The following is a 15,760-nucleotide window of genomic DNA, read 5'->3' as shown; positions in this document are numbered from 1 at the left end:
TGCATAATGAGCATCTTTGTATAATTTTATCAGGTTAACAATATAAACAAAATGTATGTGATAAAAATTAAATTTCTTATATTATTAAGACTATAAACTGTTTAATATATTATCACATTATATTTTATTTATCTGAGCAAAGACTTGGGTAAATCCTCAGCCACAAATGCTCCTTCAGTTATTTGTATGGAAAGCTTGTGTCAGCGTCACTGACTTAGAATACATATAGCTATTCATTGCACAATGTTGAGAGCCATCTCTGCCAGTGAGGGTTTTCAGTGAACAAGACAAGCACAGTGTTCACTCCCCATGCAAATTATTGTTTTACGGCCGAGAAAGAAGCAAGTGAAAACACAAAACTATTAGTTATAGCGATGCAGTTGCTAGGAAGGAAACTCAAGGATGTGATAGATAGAAACAGTCAGCTTATATAGGGCAGTCAGGGAAGGATTTTTTGCACTTTTGAGTTGCTGAGACCTGAGAAATGGAGAGCCTCAGAGAGAAGAAGAAATCGGGAAGCTGCAGAGAGCCCCATGGCATGGAGGTCACAGGCAGTCTCACCAACAGCTGGCAGAGAAACGGATTTAGAAGTCCTAGTTATAATAATTAACACTTCCTCTTGGCTACCATGTTCCAGGCACACTGTCCTCATAACCACCCTATAGGTCAGGTTTTATTACTGAGTATATTCTATAGAAAAGAACACAGAGGAGCAAGAGGACAAGTAGCTAGCTCAAGGTTACAGAACCAAGAAATGAAGCCAGGTGTACACGCAATCAAACACTACAAGCTACATTATAGCCTCAAAACTAACTTTCTGTTTATCAATCTTGATTCCTTTGGATGATGAAAGAATGATAAAAAGTCAATTCGGGTATCACAACTTTTCCACATTATATGTGAATGAATTTGCTCAAGGGCATAGAGTTAGGATACTTGGGGTTGGAAATGAAGTATTACCAGAGAGGTGGTCTTTTGGTAAGAGTGAAGGTCTCAGTTTGGGGTGATTCTGGTTGGCAATATCTGGTTACATTTGACATTCATGGTTGGCAGACAGTGAGTGCACATGGGGAGGTTTGGGTTTCATTGTAGAAGACAGAGAAGGTGAATGAAGATGTAGCTAAGTTTGCAGATTTAGTAATGGGAAAAGAGAAACGGATTCATTTGCTGTCTACAATATTCTGCAAAGCTTATATCTCACAGTTCGTGCAGTGGATTATATGGAAGAATATGAAAAGTGGGTAATTGATGAAATTGACTCAATTAGCCTATTGAGCGCAAAGGCTCAATAGGCTAATCCTCCACTTGTGGCGCCAGCACATCAAGTTCTAGTCCTGGTCAGTCCTGGCGCTGGATTCTGTCCTGGTTCTTCCCCTTCTAGTCCAGCTCTCTGCTGTGGCCCGGGAGTGCAGTGGAGGATGGCCCAAGTGCTTGGGCCCTGCACCCACATGGGAGACCAGGAGAAGCACCTGGCTCCTGGCTTTGGATCAGCGCGGTACACCGGCCACAGCATGCTGGCAGCAGCGGCCACTGGGGGGTGAACCAACGGAAAAAGGAAGACTTTTCTCTCTGTCTCTCTCTCTCACTATCCACTCTGCCTGTTAAAAATTAAAAAAAAAAAAAAAAAAAAAAAAAAAACCAAAAAAAAAAATACCTGAGATAAACTTAGTAAGAAAAGTTAGGTCATATTTATTGCCTACTACAATGGGTTGCTACAGATGTAGAAGATGCCAATTAATCACATTGTGTAATTGAAACAGGCATATTTTGTTGCTAGTGTAGTAGGTGAAAAGTACATTTTATTGCACTCATCTGTAATTCAGGTTTTCCTAGGTGAGTGGAATGAGGCACCTGAGTGTGTTCAAAGCGTTTGGAACAATGTATTTACATTATTATCTTGTGAAATCTAACTTGTATAAGGCAGGAAGTAAAACCAAAAGAGAATAAAGGAAACAACAGCCTATATACAGAGTGGTGGTTGATTTGACAATTTAGCTTTCCTGATAAACGTTTAGGATTTCAGAATACTAAGAAGAGAGTGAATATCAAAGTTACCTAGGGACGTTCATTGGACATTAATTATAGGAATATCAAATGCAGGAAAAACAAATCACTCCCAGCAAACAGCCTAGAGTAGATGCCTGAATCTGGCTGGGAGAATTGACAGGGGTCCAGGTGCTTGTGACTGAGGGAGCCTTATGTGTTGGGACTGTGAAAACACTGATGCTACATGTGAGGGCACAGGCTGTGGCTGGGTCTATGGGCAGTCACTGTGGGCGGCCCCCTACACTCCCTGATTCCCTGGTGAGGGCCATTGCTGTGGGATCCATGCTCTCTCTGAGGACAGTGTGGATCCTGTGTATGGTTCTTGGGACAACAAGAATGAATATTATACCCACTGGGGCTAGCACCCAGGCATTGGTCTCCTTGGAGGAGAGGAGGTGAGCCTGTGACTATACCAACAGAGCAGATTAAACTCTCCCCTCTGATTAAAAAGAAAAAAAAAAAAAACACATATTTACCACACCAATTTGGGTGTCACCTTGGACACTCCCCTCACCTTGGAGGACTAAACAGAGCTCCCTGGCCACACCCAGCACATGCCTCTGGGTATTCACTGAAAGAGCAAATACTCCACTAATCCACAGAGGCATAGTTTAAAGATAAAAGCCAGCACAAGGGCAGAAAAAAAAAGTATCTCTAAAAGCCTAAAAATAAACACAGCTATTCAAGAAATAAGAAATAAATAATAAACCACGAATTTAAGTATTATAGAATATGATGACAATAAATTAAATTGGCATATATAAGTATGTTATGTAGTTTCTTTTATAGACAGGAATAAAAGTTGACATTCTTTTTAAATTAAAAATTGTTTTTTCTCACCCTTTGTATGCTTGCAGTACACTAATAAATCAATTACTTTTAGGACAGAGAAATTAAGAAACACAAGAATATGTAATTATAAAACATGTAGTCTCACAATCATCTAATAAGAAAAGTACCACACATTCCTCTGGCAGCTGAAATTATTTTTAAATGTATAGGGATTAAGCTGAGGTGGGTGGACAATCTGCTACTAATTAGAAAATCTGTGATACAAATTGGATATGTGTTAACCCTAAGGCAGAATTCATGTTCAGCTATCCATTTGAATAATTACAGTTGAAAAGATTCACACATAAAAGTACTGCATGATATTATTTTGCCCCAAGGCAATAATTTTCTTAGTAAACAGAAAAAAATTTTGAAGGAATTTTCAACTTTCCTGTAAGCATATATATGTGTTGTAGATTTTCTATTTCCTCTTAATACAATTTTAGTAAATTGTACATTCTTACTGATTATATAATCATCTATAAATTGTGATGTTTGATATTAAATTTGACATCTTGTACATATTTTCAAAAAGTTGTATCTATGTATTTCAGTGCCAAAAATAAAGATTTGCATAGAAAAACTGAAAGCAAGGACAGGTGTTTGTCCTGCTGGTTGGGATGCCTGGTTGAGATGCCCACATTCCATATTGGAGAGCTTGGATTCTAGTCCTGACTCGGCTCCCATTTTTACTTTCCTGCTAAAGTGTACCCTAGGATATAGCAGCAATGGTGGAAGTGGTTGGATCCCAGTCACCCTTGTGTGATACCCGAATTGACTTCATAACTCCCAGATTTGACCTGGCCCAGACCAAGTAATTGTAGGTATTTGGGGAATTAACCAGCAGATGGGAACAGCAGCTCTGTGTCTGTCTGTCTGTCTCTCAGTCTTTCAAATAATAACAAAGATAATGAAAAATTTAAAAAATGGAGGACAATGTCTCAAAAAAGAAGACAAAGAATTGTAAGACAGTCAAACATACAGCTTATTTCAGTTTTTTGCCTATTTGGTATAAAGTATAGCACAATATGATGTGATTTATGTATTTGGATAGGAGATTTGATGCCATAATTTCCATGTTTGTAAGTGAAATAATTTTGAATATCTTTAAAACATCCTAAATTCCATTGTAGTTGAACATTAAGAGTCAGAGAAATCACATTCATCCTTAAAGTTCTTTAAGACAAGTTTACCTATGGTCACCAAATTAGACAACAATATGTTTTTGCCCAAAACAACTGGGAGAATCAGGACATGTAAGTCTAAATAGGAGGCTATGAAGCAGAAGAAATATATGCATTTCATCGATAATTTCACAAATACTTTTAAATCTTTCAGGATAATGCCAACGTATGCTTCAGAAAGTCAAGTTGGCAAAAATGTGAGTTATTCAGTTCAATATGGCATTTTAAAAGTTCAAATAAGCACCTAGTAATAAAATATAAATTACCTGCATGATCCAAAAGAATGTAAAATTATATTACTCGGAGATTGCAGCAGAATCTCCAAGGAAATAAACCCAATAAAAAACATTCATACTTTATCTTCAGGATAATATTCAATCATAATTATTTTTTTGGCTTTTACTTTCTTCATTATTTGCCAGGATACCTAAACAAAATTTGGGTATCTTATGATTCTTAAAAAATTCTAGGTAAATACCAAGAAAACAACATGACCACATTCTACCAGTTTGTACTTATGTGGGCCATGAAAGCAAGATGCTCAATTTCAAAGTTTTCATATTCATGTTTTGGGCAATTTTGTGATATTTTACCGATTACAAGCATTTTTAACAACAGTCACCAAGGTGGTACAGGATAAAGAGAACTGTCCTTTTTCACAACACCTCAGCCGTTTCAACTTGGGCACTTCAGGAATCACCAAGTGCCCCCGGAGGAGTGTGCCTGGGTCCTGTGTCACCTGTCGCACTCGGGGAGGTCTAAGTGTTCGGTGCGGGGTCCCTGAGAGCTTCGCCAGCCCTTTGTGCTTCTGGCTTCTGTGTCACCCCTCCCTAGAGGGTGAGCTGGATTGATACATGCAAACACAAAAGTGGCAGGATCCGAATAAGACAGTGCTCCCCTCTCCCGCTCTCTGAGATGACATATTAGCTCTTTGGAGAGAAAATAGATAACTGAAATATTTTTATCTACATCCTACAAATTTTGATCCTCCAGGAAGACAACTCTTAAATCGCAGATATCTGTATATATAAAACATGAAAATTATTTTTGACTAGTAAGGTATTTTCTACTTGGACTAGTGTTGCAATCAAAGCAAATTTTTTTTTCCTATTTCTGCCTCGGTATGCAAATTGCAAAATCTGTTTAATAAATTTGTAGGGAAATAAAATCATTTTGGACTCCTCAGCTTTTCTGTAAAAGGCCCTAGCATCCTGAGTCTTCAGCTGCCTTTGGGAATATTGTCCACCCTGGGGTCTGGCTGATTCCCACTGGTAGGGAGCCCACTGGATTCCTGATTTAAAGCCCCGGACCTGGGAAGAGGAGAGTTACTTTTCTCAGCCTTTAATCACAGAGGAACTTGGGAACAACTCAAGGCCTGAAAGGCTAAGAAGCCAGGGACTGTGGCTCCTGGAGACCTGTTTACCTACCAAAGGCCGGGAATTCAACCTCGGAGCCATTAGGTTTCCAAGAAGGAAGACAGCCGCCACCTCCTGACTCTGCATACATAGAGAAAATCCTTTCTCTTCGCCCTTCCCCAAGGCAATGTTAGCCAGCTGTGCAGGGAAGAATTCCTCCTGCCCAGGAATAAGGTCCAGGACGAGGAAGGGCTAACGCGTTCGTTCTGACTGTGGCACCTTTAGTGAGAGAGAGGTAGACATGTCTTCTGCTGCCTTAGGGTGAGGGTAATGAAGATGAGCATTAAACGTGGACAGCGGTACTGTGTGAATTCTGGGCTCGTTCGGTGATGTTCTTTCCGAAATGGATCAGCTTCAGAACATTTGTTTTCCGAGTGTCTTTGGGTCAAAGCAGCTTAGGTGTTTTTTGTTTTGTTTTGTTTTTATTAATTCAATATTGTGGAATTCTTTTTAAAATTATGTATTTATTTAATTTCATTTGAAAGGCAGGTAGAGACCGATATCTCATTTGCCGGTTCATTCTCTAGATCCCTGCAGCAGAGACTGGGTTGAATTCATCTCAGTTTATTCGCATATAGAATTCTGACACTTCCTTCTGTTACACAAATGCATCTTTGAAATTTAAACTTTTCTCAATCTTGTTGGGTATATGATTACTTTCCTGCATGCACTTTTTTCTCTTTAGCACCACAGGATACCAATTTAATTTATGGTTTGAGCTTTTCCATATGTTATTTGAAAGATTTCTTCAAAAGTTGATTTCCATAGCAATGGTATTAACTAATACTTGGATTATTAGTTGCCGAATGCTGCTGAGAGATATTTACATGAATTAGCTCATTACTTCATGCAATTACTCACAAAGAAAAGGTTTATTATACCTATAGGGAAGGAAATGGATGCCCAGAGAGGTAACGGCTTTGAGGTTACGTATGTATGAAACAAACACAGGCAGCCTAGCTCTAACATCTGTGCTGACATTCCATAGCATTATACTGCTTAGATACGCGACACAACTCTCTGTTTTGGAGCAGATCATAATAGTGTCCTTTGGGGATTTGGGGGATTATTTTAGTATGTGTTTCGTCACACCAGTGGGCGTTTGCATAGTGGTTAAGATTCTGCTTGGGGCACCTGCACTCCATATGAACCTCAGACCGAGCCCCAGCTCTGCTCCACATCTGGCTTTTGGTTCCTCTGCCCTTTGGAAGGCCAGAGTGATGATGTAAGTGCTTGGGTCCCTGTCACTACTCTGAGAGACACAGACTGAGTTCTGCGTTTCTGGCTTCAGCCAGACAGACCAAGTAGCAAATTTGTGAGCCTTGGGGAGTAACCAGCAGATGGGAGGTTTCCGAGTCTTTCCCTCCCTCCTTCCTTCACTGTATCTCTACATTTCAAATAAGTAAATAGAATTTCAAAGATGTTCTGCTAGGGGTCACATCCCATTTGCAGACAATGCAAATGGGCTGCATTTATATCTTTGAAAAGGAACTAGTATTCATGCATTCAGGGGGTTAGATATCAGGCACTGTCAAAATGTTGAGACAGATGGGACCTAATGACTGGGAAAGAGAATGAGTATCCATGACTTATGACAATGGTCTAGCAAATATTTTAAATATAGATAGAAAATAACCATGAGTTTTGTGACTAAAGAGGATCATAAAACATTTAGAAGTTTGGAGAGCAAATTCCAGCTGTCTCTGGAGTCATGACTGTGGTAATCTGTCATTTTGCTCTCCATTTATCTGTATTTGTATAAAATAATTTGAGAAATGTACTACAGTTTAGCCTTTGATGTTTTTTTTTAATTTGAAATTCTCCAAATAAAGTAGAAATAGCATATTGTATCCACAAGCACATTGTACTGAAGGTTCCACAAACTTGCTGATTTGCTAAATGTAAATACCTTAGAGGAAGTTTGCTAAGAGAATATTGTTGTTTGTAACAATATAAGTCTAATTTTTCAGCTACTTAGGTACTATTGTGAAACCCACTGAAACCTGGAATTCATAATATTGGTAGTGATTTTTTCCTCTTATTTTAAGTTTTTCATTTATTTATTTTTACTTATTTGATAGGTAGGGATACTGAAAAAGAAAAAAAAAATATAAACAGTCAGCGAGACACCATACATTTGCTAGTTCAGTCCTGAAATGCCCACAATAGCCAGGGCTGGGTCAGGCCAAAGCTAGGAACCAGGAAATAAATCCAGATCTATCACTTAATTGCCAGAAACGCAAATAATTGAACCATCATCTGCAGCCTTCCAGAATGTGCGTTAACAGGAAGCTGTAATTCAAAACAGAATCAGGACTCTAATCTATGCACAAAGAAATCTCTTATTTTATCTAATTAAATCTGTTACTACCTAGATTTTTGCGACATTAATTCCTTGTGTACTGGAAAATATGAAACTCCAGTGGTATGGCAATTAATATATGCAGGCCAGTGCAATGCCATATTGCTTGACTGGTCACTCTTCTGTGGCTCTCCTAAGCTTATGGGCTTATCATTTTGTTTGGTAGGAAAGTGATTCAATTTCATTGAAACTATGTATATATGGGGCCGGTGCTGAGGTACAGAGGGTTAACGCCTTGGCATGAAGTACTGGCATCCCATATGGGCAACGGTGCTATTCCTGGCTGTTCCACTTCCGATCCAGCTTTCTGCTATGGCCTGGGAAAGCAGTGGAAGATGGTCCAAGTCCTTGGGCCCCTGCAACCACGTGGGAAACCCAGAAGAAGCTCCTGGCTCCTGGCTTCGGATGGGCGCAGCTCCAGGGGTTGCGGCCAATTGGGGAATGAACCATTGGATGGAAGACCTCTCTCTTTCTCTCTAACTCTGACTTTCAAGTAAATAAATACGATCTTAAAAAAAAGAAAAAAGAAAACAATACTATGTGCATGTGTGTATACATATATGATTGTAAATATGTATATTTGTAAATGCATATGCATGCATACGTATGTTACGTATATGTTATTCTTATTGCAATGTTCAATATTAATGGGAATTCACAGACTTCATATTTTTTCATTTTTTAACTTTTATTTAATGAATGCATTTTTACATAGATATAACTTTAGGAATACAGTGGTTCTTTCCCCCAAGCCTCCCCCACCCCCCACTCCCATCCCACTTCCCTTTCCCTCACCCATCTTCTTCTTCACTATAGGTCATGTTTAGTATGACTTTATATACAGAGGACCAGCTCTATGCTAATCATAGAGTTCAACAATTTGCCCCCACACCCACACACAACATGTAGAGTACAGTTTGGGGAGAGAATTTGCAGTCGATTCTCATATTACAATTCAATAGGAACAGAGGTCCTACCTGAGGAGCAGGTGCTCAGTGACTACTGCTGTTCCTTTAACAATTAACACTCTTTTTTATGATGTCAATGATCATCCGAGGCGGCCAAGGCTATGGAAGCCTTTTGTGATCATAGACTCCGTCTGTATTTTGACATGGCCATAAGCAAAGTGGATGTTCCCTTCTCCCTTCAAAAAAGAGTGTCTCCTTCGATGACCCTTTCTTTCCTCTGAGGTCTCACAGAGATCCTCCGTGTAGGATGTTTTTTGTCACAGAGTCTTGGCTTTCCACACCTGAAATAGTCTCGCAGGTCTTTCAGCCAGACCAGAAAGCCTTACAGGTTGATTTTAAGGTCAGAGTGTTATTTACTATGAAAGAGACTTCATCTTCAAGAGAGTTTAACACATTTTCTGAAGATGTTAATCTCTTCTATATTGTCCTTCTCTCGAGAAAAACTCTATTTAAGATTTCCATATAAAATATACATTTTATCACCATTGTGAACAATACAGTAAAATAAGACCTTTGAAATGGAAGAGATTGATATTGACTTACAGTATTTAAACTAAGTGGCAAGCTGTAGTTGACATAAACTATGGAGTTTATTAGGTTTTATTCTTCCTATAGTAAGTAATAATTCTATGAATACTCTCATTTTTGTAGACATTTTGAACTAATGAAAAAGTTAAATGTATTTTATCCTACTTTTGAATTTTACAATAAGATAGCTTTTAATAAGTTGAAATTACAAGACAGCATATGCATAATAAACTCATATTTTCTGGGATTTACACTTTGTATTTCAATTTAGCTTTTCTCCCCTTCATGTGTCATTGTACTTGTTATCATCTAATGTCCAACTGAATGGAAATATATGAAAATCAACTCTTGTGATTTTTCAGCACAATAATATAAATGCTCCATTTTAATTATGTTTAATTTTGGAAATGTGTGCTAGTCAAATATTTTATATTTACAAACATTTAGTCTCAACTAGTAGATGTTCTGATAACCATGAACAGCCAGCCTCACGGTGCAGCACTGCCACCCTAATGTCCCTGCTGGAGAACTTGTGCTGAGGAGTTGTCCACTTGTGGCTCCTCTCAGCCAGTTCCAGCTGACTGTCCGGCATTGCTGCTGGGAGAAATGCATTTCATAGTGGATGTGTTCATGTAACTACTCTTCATCCCAGAAATTCCTAAGTGAAAGCTCAAAAAAAAGGGGGGGAGGGAATCCTCTTTGAAAGGATTTGCTTTTCTTTCTTTTTCTTTTCTTTTTTTTCTTTTTTTTTTACAGGCAGAGTGGACAGTGAGAGAAAGAGAAAGAGAAAGTCCTTCCTTTTTGCCGTGGTTCACCCTCCAATGGCCGCCGCGGCCGGCGCGCTGTGACCGACGACGCGCGGCGGCCTGCAAGGTGCAGCCGGCGCACCACACCTATCCGAAGGCAGGAGCCAGGTGCTTCTGCTGGTCTCCCATGGGGTGCAGGGCCCAAGCACTTGGGCCATCCTCCACTGCACTCATGGGCCACAGCAGAGAGGTGGCCTGGAAGAGGGGCAACTGGGACAGAATCCCATGCCCTGACTGGGACTAGAACCTGGTGTGCCGGCGCTGCTCGGCGGAGGATTAGCCTATTGAGCCCTGGCATCAGAAGGATTTGCTTTCTAAAGAGTTGTTTGAATAATAAAGAAGTAGAACATGGCCATAGACAATAGGCCAAGGACCTCAAAAGACATTTTTCAAAAGAGGAAATCCAAAGGGCCAACAGACACATGAAAATATGTTCAGAATCACTAGCAATCAGGGAAATGCAAATCAAAACACAATGAGGTTTCACCTCACCCCGGTTAGAATGGCTCACATTCAGAAATCTACTAACAACAGATGCTGGTGAGGATGTGGGGAAAAAGGGACACTAACCCACTGTTGGTGGGAATGCAGACTGGTAAAGTCACTAGGGAAGTCAGTCTGGAGATTCCTCAGAAACCTGAATATAACCCTACCATACAACCCAGCCATCCCATCCTTGGAATTTACCCAAAGGAAATGAAACTGGCAAACAAAAAAATGGTCTGCACCTTAATGTTTATTCCAGCTCAATTCACAATAGCTAAGACCTGGAACCAACCCAAATGCCCATCAACAGTAGACTGGATAAAGAAATTATGGGACATGTACTCTATACAAGACTGTATAGCAGTAAAAACAATGAAATCTGGTCATTTGCAACAAAATGGAGGAATCTGGAAAACATTATGCTGAGTGAACTAAGCCAATCCCAAAGGGACAAATCATATGTTCTCCCCGATTGGTGACAACTAACAGAGCACCAAAAAGTAAACCTGTTGAAATGAAATGGACACTATGAGAAACAGTGGCTTGATCAGCCCTTGTCCCGACTGTTGATGTACAATTTAATACGTTATCCCTTTTAGTATTTTTTTCTAGTTAATACTATTGGTTGAACTCTGTAATTAACACACAATTGTTCTAAGGTGTTTAAATTTAACTGAAAAGTGATTTCTATTAAATATAAGAGTGGGAATAAGAGAGGGAGGAGATGTACAATTTGGGACATGCTCAAGCTGACTTGCCCCAAATGGTGGAGTTAGAATCATGCCAGGGGATTCCAATACAATCCCATCAAGGTGGCATGTACCAATGCCATCTCACTAGTCCAAGTGATCAATTTCAGTTCACAATTGATCACACTGATAGGTCTAAGAGTCAAAGGGATCACACAAACGAGACTAGTGTCTGCTAATACTAACTGATAGAATAAAAATGGAGGGAACGATCCAACATGGGAAGTGGGATACACAGGAGACCCATAGAATGGCAGATGTTCTGAACAGCACTCTGGCCTCAGAATCAGCCCTAAAGGCATTCTGATCTGGCTGAAGAGCCCTCAAGAGTATTTTAGGCATGAAAAGCCAAGACACTCTGGCAAGAAAAAAAAAAAAAAAAAAAAAACCTAAATGAAAGATCTCTATGAGTGAGATCCCAGTAGAAAGAATGGGCCATCAAAGAAAGAGGTACCTTTCTCTGAAGGGAGAAGAGAGCTTCCACTTTGACTATGACCTTGTCTAAATAAGATCAAAGTCAGCGAACTCAAAAGGCTTTCATAGCCTTTGAAACTCATAACAAGGGCCTAGGGAGATTACTGACGCCATAAACAAGAGTGTCAATTTGCTAAGTCAACAACAGGAGTCACTGTGTACCTACTTCTCATGTAGGATCTCTGTCCTTAATGTGTTGTACAATGTGAATTAATGCTTTAACTAGTGCTCATTTTACACTTCATGTTCTGTGTGGGTGCAAACTGTTGAAATCTTAATATATACTAAATTGATCTTCTGTATATACAGATAATTGAAAATGAATGTTGAAGTGAATGGAATGGGAGAGGGAGCAGGAGATGGGAGGGTTGCGGGTGGGAGGGAAGTTATGGGGGGGAAGCCATTGTAATCCCTAAATTGTACTTTGGAAATTTATATTTACTAAATAAAAGTTAAAAAAAAGAAGTATAACATTAGCTAATAACTAGTTGTTAAAATACTTGTGATGTGTCATTTCTTTCACCATTTTTTGGTCTAGAAACATTACTCTTTGGAAAAATTGGGTAAGTTTATCCATTTTGGGAATTATTTGACTATTCTCACATTATTCCATGTATTGATGAATTGCTTTTCAGCAATTTCTTGTTTCAAAATCCATGCCATATCTGCTTCTTCATTATCAAATATTCTCTATGTAACTATTACCTATTACACATTTTATTCATATAGTATGTACGTTAGAATAAGTGTGTGCAGCATGAATATATGACATTAGTTAATTTCCCAAATGGAACATAAGTGGGAAAAAGTCAACCAGATAAAGGGGCCAACTCCAGAGTGACCTCAGTAGACTACCAGACACCCTTCTGCTCTTCCTCTGAAGATAAACGTTGTCCTAAATTCTAAAAGCATGGACATGTTTTCCCAAGTTTTCTGTACTTAATATCTCAAAATATAGCAAGAGATACGGTGTAGTGCCTGGACACTTTGATTCAACAATCTGTTAAAATCTTCCATGTTTTTCTGGAAGTACCCTAGCTGAGCATCCTTATCATTTCCGGTCAAGATTATCCTAATGATGCTTCACCTAATGATTATCCTAATGATTTTCCACCAATTTGAGCTCTCATCAGAGTCTATGAAAGTATATTCAATATTTTTTGTCTATATTCATCCTAGTCACTGTGGTACCAACTTTAATTTTCCTTATAAAAAATAGAGTAAATCGTATTATATAGTTAATGACCAAATTTATAAATAACATGTAAAATATTTTTGCAACCACTATTCAATGGCTTACCCATTTGTACTAGTGCTTTCTATATATTCTGTTTCTTTTTCATTAAGATTTATATGTTTATTTATTTATTTGGAAGATGGACAGACAGAGAGAAAGGATGAGAGGGGGAAAGATAGAGGGATAGAGACCTCTTCTATCTGCTGTTTCACTCACCAGATGGCCACAATGGCCAGGGCTGGGCCAAGTTGAAGCCAGGAACTCTGATCCAGGGAGCTGGATCAGAAGTGAAGCATCTGGGACCCAACCTTGCACTCTTATATGGGATGCCATAATGGCAAGAAGCAGCTAAATGAGCTGGGACTCAGTGCTGGCCTCATTCTGCTTTCTATACATATTATTCTTATATATATATTTTTTTTTTTGACAGGCAGAGTGGGTAGTGAGAGAGAGAGACAGAGAGAAAGGTCCTCCCCTTGCCGTTGGCTCACCCTCCAATGGCCGCCATGGCCGGCGCACTGCAGCCGGCGCACCGCACGGATCCGAAGGCAGGGGCCAGGTGCTTATCCTGGTCTCCCATGGGGTGCAGGGCCCAGGCACCTGGGCCATCCTCCACTGCCTTCCCAGGCCACAGCAGAGAGCTGGCCTGGAAGAGGGGCAACTGGGAAAGAATCTGGCGCCCCAACCGGGACTAGAACCTGGTGTGCCGGCACCGCTAGGTGGAGGATTAGCCTATTGAGCTGCGGCGTCGGCCCTTATATGTTCTTAATATGAATCATAAACTTTATGTATATACACATTTAAATCACTGTTTTGTTGTGCTGTCTTACTGCACTCCTAGCACTATCATTCAATGAATATGAAGTATAATTTTAACATGACAGTTGTGTGTTTTCTCTTTTGTGGATAATGATTTTGTATTCTGTTTACGATATGTGTGGCATTAGGCCAGCGCTGCAGCTCACTAGGCTAATCCTCCGCCTGCGGTGCTGGCACCTTGGGTTCTAGTCCCAGTTGGGTCACCAGATTCTGTCCTGGTTGCTCCTCTTCCAGTCCAGCTCTGTGCTGTGGCCCGGGAATGCAATGGAGGATGAGCTAGGTCCTTGGGCCCTGCACCCACATGGGAGACCAGGAGGAAGCACCTGGCTAGTGGCTTCCGATTAGCGCAGTGCGCTGGCTGTGGTGGCCATTTGGGTGGTGAACCATTGGAAAAGGAAGACTTTTCTCTCTGTCTCTCTCTCTCTTACTGTCTAACTCTGCCTATCCAAAAAAAAAAAAAAAAAAAAAGTGTGGCACTGTCAAAAAACTGATATGATCTCATATTTTTCTCCAGTGTCTTGTCGTTTTGCTAGCCACATTTATTCTACTATTCACCAGGGGGATTTTTTAAATTATGGTGTAAGCTAAGGGTCAGAACATCATTTTTCCAGATTGAGATTCAAAAACTCAGTCAATTTATTGAAAATGTAAGTATTCTCTATTGAATTGCAGTATCACATGTATCATAAGTCAGGTTAGCTCCATTTTTAAATCCTTTATCAGACTCTATTTTGTTTTGATCAAGTTATCTATCATGTGCTAATAACATTCTGTCTTCATTATCACAGATTAATGATATTATTGGATACCAGGAGTATAAGTCTTCCAGTTTGTTTTTTCCATCAAATTATTTTGACTATTTTTAGTCCTTTGCATGTATTCTGTGATCATCTTGGAAAATTCTAGAAAATGAACCTTATGGAACTATCTGCAATTTATAGTATTTGATGCTATAATCCATAATGAATACATAATTATGATACTTGTGTATTTTGTATCATTGTAATTTTATTTATGTCAATACTTTCCTATTGTTTTTGATGTAGAAGTTTTGCATCTCTTAGAGTGGTTCTTAGAAGAATGTTTTTGGATATTATTACAAAATTTATTTCTACTATATTATTTCCATCTGTTAGTTGTCAATTCATAAAAACATAGTTGAGTTTTGCATATACACATATATGCACAATGCTGTATCCAATAATGTTTCCAGATTTGTTATGTCTCAGTTTTGGTTTCACCACAGTGTCTGGGATGTTATGAATTATTCATGAATATTTGTAAATTACATTTCCATGCTCCTTTGCTTCTACATGTAAATTCACATGTAGGAGGCTGTTGGAGCACCTCTGGGTATCCAAGCTCCCCATCGATAGTGGTGCTCATGGCTAGGAGGAGATTATGCCTCCCATGTCACTGGTTCATGGGGCACATTTTAAAATTGCCTCTGTTGATGTAAGCGCTACAGACCATGATAACTCTGTGTATGCGAAGGGCAAGCCGCACGCTTTCTCCAGAAGTTAGAGTTCCGTAACAGACCTCTGCTCTGGCTCACTGAAGTTGTTCCACTTGATCTTTGACCACATTTCTGATTTTGTCTGCTCCTTTTCTGTAAATGCTGTTCTTTAATGAAATGTTCTTGTTCAGCATCCACTTACTGCACATGGGCATCAGACCATTTTCTTTGTTTTTTTTTTTTAAGATTTATTTTATTTGTTTAACAGACAGAGTTACAGACAGAGGTAGAGACAGGGAGAGAGGTCTTTCATCCACTGGTTCACTCCCCAGACGGCCACAATGACTGGGGTTGCGCTGATCTAAAGCCAGGAGCCAGGAGCTTCCTCCAGGTCTCCCA

Source organism: Oryctolagus cuniculus, chromosome 13, assembly GCF_964237555.1.
Source record: "Oryctolagus cuniculus chromosome 13, mOryCun1.1, whole genome shotgun sequence".
Lineage (NCBI taxonomy): Eukaryota > Metazoa > Chordata > Mammalia > Lagomorpha > Leporidae > Oryctolagus > Oryctolagus cuniculus.
Note: the sequence above shows the minus strand (reverse complement) of the source record.